This window comes from Cebus imitator, unplaced genomic scaffold (assembly GCF_001604975.1).
Source record: "Cebus imitator isolate Cc_AM_T3 unplaced genomic scaffold, Cebus_imitator-1.0 Scaffold3, whole genome shotgun sequence".
Classification (NCBI taxonomy): Eukaryota; Metazoa; Chordata; class Mammalia; order Primates; family Cebidae; genus Cebus; species Cebus imitator.
Window position 1 is genome coordinate 4,836,242 of NW_016107318.1, and position 6,000 is coordinate 4,842,241.

At 39.2% G+C, this 6,000-nt stretch overlaps 1 protein-coding gene and 1 pseudogene across 2 annotated transcripts in view; both read right to left on the reverse strand.

The window, feature by feature from the left end:
* Positions 1-6,000, reverse strand: part of AK5 (adenylate kinase 5) — a 295,232-nt gene that overhangs the window by 159,049 nt on the left and 130,183 nt on the right. The gene's annotated exons all lie outside the window — the stretch shown is intronic.
* LOC119471587 overlaps positions 4,161-6,000 on the reverse strand; it is a 53,049-nt pseudogene continuing 51,209 nt past the window's right edge.

The window sequence follows — 6,000 nt, forward strand, 5'->3', positions numbered from 1 at the left end:
AAATCAAAATCACAATGAGATACCATCTCACACCAGTCACAATGACTATTATTAAAAAGTAAAAAAATAACAGATGCTGGTAAGGTTGTGGAGAAAAGGGAATACTTATACACTGTTGGTAGGAGTGTAAATTAGTTCAACCATTGTGGAAAGCAGTATGGCAATTCCTCAAAGAGTAAAAGCAGAACTATCATTTGACCCAGCAATCCCATTACTGGGTGTATACCCGGAGAAGTATAAATCGTTCTCCCATAAAGACACATGCATGTGAACGTTCATTGCAGAACTATTCACAATAGCAAAGACATAAAATCAACCTAAATGCCCATCAATGACAGATTGGAAAAAGAAAATGTGGTACATATACACCACAGAATACTATGCAGCCATAAAAAGGAATAAAATCATGTCTTTTGTGGGAACATGGATGGAGCTGGAGGTCATTATTCTTAGCAAACTAATGCAGGAACAGAAAACCAAATGCCACATGTCCTCACTTCTAAGTGGGAGCTAAATGATAAGAACTTATGAACACAAATAAGGAAACAACAGACACTGGGGTTTACTTAAGGGGGTTGGGGGAGAGAGGCAGAGAAGCAGAAAAGACAGCTATTGGGTACTGGGTTTAATACCTGGGTGATGAAATAATATGTACAGCAAACCCCCATGACATGTGTTTACCTATGTAACAAACCTTTACATGTGCCCCTAAACAAGAAATTAAAATAAAAGAAAAAATAGATAAAACCACAAACAAAAATAAAAATAGCTTTACTGAGTTCTAAGTGATATACAATGAACTGCACATATTTAAAGTATGGTGATTATAACTTTTAAAAATTGACAGGTGGAATTTAATTAAAGAACTTTTGCATAGCAAAAGAAACTGTCAACAGTGTAAACATACAACCTATAGAATGAGAGAATATATTTACAAACTACGCATCCAACAAAGGTCTACCAGAATTTATAAGAAATTTAAACAATTCAACAAGCAAAAAAAAAATTTTAAAATGAGAAAAAGGCATAAATGCTTCTCAGAAAAAGACTTAAGAGTGGCCAAAAAACGTGAAAAAATGCTCCACATCACTAATCATCAGAGAAATACAAATCAAAACCACAATGTGTTACCATCTCACACCAGTCAGAGGCTATTATTAAAAAGTCAAAAAAAGATAGATGCTGGAGAGGCTACAGAGAAAAGGAAACATGTTTACTGTTTGTGGGAGTACAAATTAGTTCAGTTATTGTGGAAAGCAGTTTGGAGATTTCTCAAAGAACTTAAAACAGAACTACCATTTGACCCAGGAATTCCATTATTGTGTATATATATCCAAAGAAAATAAACCATTCTACCAAAAAGACAAATGCACTCATATGTTCAATTACAGCACTGTTCACGACAGCAAAGACATGGAATCAACCTGGGTCCCCAACAGTGGTAGACTGGATAAAAACAATGTGGTCCATATACACCATGGAATAAGACACAGCCATAAAAAAGAATGAAATCACGTCCTTTGCAGCAACATGGAAGCATCTAGAGGCCATTATACTAAGTGATGTAGCACAGGAACAGAAAACCAAATACCACATTTTCTCACTTATAAGTGGAAGCCAAACACTGGGTACACAGGAAAATAAAGACGGGAACAACAGACACTGGGACTACTAGAGAGTGAAGGGAAAGAGGGGGACAAGGTCTGAAAAAATACCTATTGGGTACTGTATTCACTACTTCGGTGATGGGGTTGATCATACGCTAAAACTCAGCAGCATGCAACATACCCAGGTAACAAATCTGCACATGTACCCTCAAATCAAAATAAAAGTTGATATTATATTTAGAAAAACAAGTAAGTTTTGACATATGTATACACCCATGAAACCATCATAAAAATAAAAATAGTTAACATATCCATCACCCCCAAGCACTCCTCATGCCCCTTTGGAATCCCTTCTCCTCTCCTCAGGTAACCATTTATCTGCTTTCTGTAACTACAGATTATTTTACATTTTCTAGATTTTACATAAAATAATACAGTATGTAATCTTTTTTTGCCTGGGTTCTTTCACTCAGCAATATTATTTTGAGATTCATTAATGTTGTTATATACATAGTTCATTCCTTTTCATTACTTACTAGTGTTCCATTGTGTGGATATATTGTTAAGCCCATCCTAGATATCTTTCATCTCAGAGATTGTAGTTTTCAACTCTGAATGTTTGACTTGAGCCTTTAAAAAAATTTCCATGTCTCTATTTAAGCTTTTAAACATCTGAAATATAATTACACTTACTTTTAATGTCTTTCTCTGTTAATTCTAACATTTGTGTCAGTTCTGAGTCAGTTTCAGTTTATTTTTTTTTACCTCATTATGGGTGTATTTTCCTGTTTCTTTGTATGCCTGGTAATTTTTTTACCAGATGCCAGACACTGACAATTTGACCTTATTGGATGCTGGATATTTTTGTATTTCTATAAATATTCTGGAATGTAGTTTAGTTACTTGGAAACAATTTCATCTTTCAGGTCCTGCTTTTAAGATGTTAGGTTGGATCAGAGCAATGTTTAGTTTAGGGCTAATTATTCCCCACTGTTGAGCGAAGCCTCTCCCCAATGTTTTGTGAATTATGAAGTCTTCCAGTCTATCTGAAGGACACTGGCGCTATTCCAAGCCTGGTGTGAGCACCAGGTACTGTTTCCTCTAATCTTTTTGGATGGTTTTTTTCTCAGCATCAGGCAATTTCCCCATGTGGATACAGAAGAGCTGGGATTTGAACTTGGGATGACTGAAACTTTTCATCCTACCAGGTGGCATAAGATCATTGTACTAAGACAAAGGCAGCCATTCTACTCTGCTAAGTATTTTTTCTAAAAGCAAGGGGAAAAAAACAGGCAGTCACTAGAATACATACAAGGTGGCCACTGAATATCTGATTAGGACCTCTGCATATTTCCAGAGTTATCTGTGCATTTCTCTCATCTCTGATACTTTTGTCCTGCAAACTCTAGTCACCTTGATTTCTTGGACTCTCAGCTCCATCTTCTCAACTCATGGAATCCACCAGTCTCCAAAGGGTTTCGTTTTTCCTGCACTGTTGCCTGGAAACATCTCCAGGCTCTGCAGGGCTCACTACATTTATTTCCCTTCTACCAGGGACCACTTCATTGCTTGATGTCCAGTGTCTTGAAAACTTTTCTTAAGAAGGTTTTCTTCTGTTTATTTATTTGTTTCATGTGTGAAAGAAAAATCCAGTCTTTTTGATTCCAACTTGGTAAGAGGTGGAAGTCTCAACACTGTAGCTTTTACTCTTTTTTTTGAGATAGAGTCTCGCTCTGTGGGCCAGGCTGGAGTGCAGTGGCATGATTTTGGCTCACTGCAACCTCCATCTCCTGGGCTCAAGTAATTCTCCTGCCTCAGCCTCCCAAGTAGGTGGGATTATAGATATGTGCCACCATGCCTGGCCGCCCAGCTAATTTTTGTATCTTTAGTAGAGACAGGGTTTCACCATGTTGGCCAGGCTGGTCTTGAACTCCTGACCTCAGGTAATCCACCTGCCTCAGCCTCCCAAAGTGATGGGATTACAGGTGTGAGCCACCATGCCTGGCCTGCTTTTACTTTTATTCATTATTATCTTGAAGACATTTCAGAATATTTAAGTAATTTATTCCTTTATATTTTCCTACTGAACTGTTTTATTTGGGAAAAGCCAGTGAAGAAAAAGCTAAATTAGAAAATTATTTCTCTACCTCCCTTTGTAAAATTAAAGCACATCTGTATAATGCTTCAAAGTGCTATCACTATGTCACATCAACCCCTAGGAAAGGTGAGGCAGACAGTCTTATTTCTGCAGTATTTTTTTTCCCATAGGTTGCTCATTTCTTTATTGATTTTTTTTCTTAAATAAAATCAATTAATGTCCGTTATAAAAGCTTTAAATTCACAGTAGGGTAAAAATAGAATGTTTGGAAACTTGTTGCACTTCCCTCATTTAGTTCTACTCCATGGAATTAACGATGGTTAATATTTTCCTGTTTATCCTTTCAGAACTCCATTTATTGGTGAGAATGATGTCATAGAAAACATCTCAGCCAGGTGTGGTGACTTAGGCCCGGAATCCCAGCGCTCTGGGAAGCCAAGAAGATATTGCTTGAGGGCAGGAGTTTGAGACCAGTTTGGGCAACAAAGCAAGATCCCATCTCTTATGTCTTTCCTTATGCTTTCCCTTAGACATTTATTATATTTCTTCCTCTTTTTACAAAACCATTGACTTGTCTGTTTATATGTCTTGCCAAATTCAAATGAGAGTGCTAGACTCTTGTATTGTAGGGTAGTTGTTTAATTTAAACTTTGCCTGAGGGATTTGCTGACTAGTCTTTTCTTGAGCTATTATTCTTCATTTTCACTTTTCCTCTCTTTTTCCTGCTCATCCTCCAGCTCCTTTTCCATGTCCTCTCCTTTTGCCTGCTTCTCCTCCTCCTTCTTCTCTCCATTTCTGCTTTCTCTTTCATTCATCTTCACTGTAATTTCTATTAGATTGCTCTGGATTTTGATCCCAAGACATAGCTGGTTGTTTCTGTACAACAAGATCTGTGGAATAAAATCAAGTCCAACTTTTTAATTCTGTGATGTTATCACCACCTTCCAGCCCGTGCTGATTTAGGTCTGTGATTGTTTTGCTTTGGGTCTCCTCTCTTAGAGGCTCTGTTTTATTTTTATGTGTTTTGTTTCTTTTTTGAGATGGAGTGTTGCTCTGTCACCCAGTTTGGAGTGCAGTGGCGCAATCTCGGCTCACCGCAACCTCTGTCTCCCAGGTTCAAGCAATTTTCCTGCCTCGGCCTCCCAAGTAGCTGGGATTACAGGTGCATGCCACCACCCTGGCTAATTTTTGTATTTTTAGTAGAGACGGGGTTTCACCATATTGGTCAGGCTAGTCTTGAACTCCAGCCTCAAGTGATCCACCTGCCTTAGCCTCCCAAAGTGTGGGATTACAGGCATGAGCCACCGTGCCCGGCCTGTTTGATTTTTAGAAGTAAAAAATTCTCAGCACCAGATGGTTTTACCTCAGAAAAATCTTGAATTATCAGGGGCTTCTGAAATATCAGGAGCTCTCTCTGCCTTGAAAAACTTTCTTCTCATACTTCCTGAACAGCATTCTGTCCTGGGTTTCCTTCTAAGTCATTGGTTGCTCTTTCAAAGGTTTCTTTGTTGCTCCTCTTTTTCCTACTGTTCTCTGACCCTCCTTATTTCTACTTTATAGATGAGGAAATATTTACCCAGAGATTTTATGACCTTCTCAAGTCATATAGCTAATAAGCAGAAGAGTCGGGACTTGAACTTGGGATGACTGACACCTTCCTCCTACCACGTGGCATATGATCATTACAGTCAGACAAATACAGCCATTCTGCTCCAGTACGTGTTAACACTGCCCTCTTGTCTAAAAGCAAGGGGAGAAAAGCAGGTAGTGGGAGGGAGGACACAAAGTGACCACGAAGGTACAGTGAGTGCCATCTCAGTGCACTGCTTTCACCTCCACATCTCGTGGCTGTTTTTTTCTTTCCGGATATCTGTTAATTATCATCAGTCTGAGGTAGTATTTACTAAGAGGGGTTTGTTTTTATTTTTCCTTGGACTTGTGAGAGATGGACAGCAGCACTGTCATTTTATATATTAAACATTTATGTTTTAGCCAGGGTTCCCTAGAAAATGGAGACTAGTGGCTCACACCAATAATCCCAGCACTTTGGGAGGCCGAGGCAGGTGGATCACAAGGTTAAGAGATCGAGACCATCCTGGCCAACATGGTGAAACCCCGTCTCTACTAAAAATACAAAAATTAGCTGGGCATGGTGGCGTGCGCCTGTAGTCCCAGCTACTTGGGAGGCTGAGGCAGGAGAACTGCTTGAACCCGGGAGGCGGAGGTTGCAGTGAGCCGAGATCTCGCCACTGTACTCCAGCCTGGCACCTGGCGACAGCGCGAGACTCTGTCTCA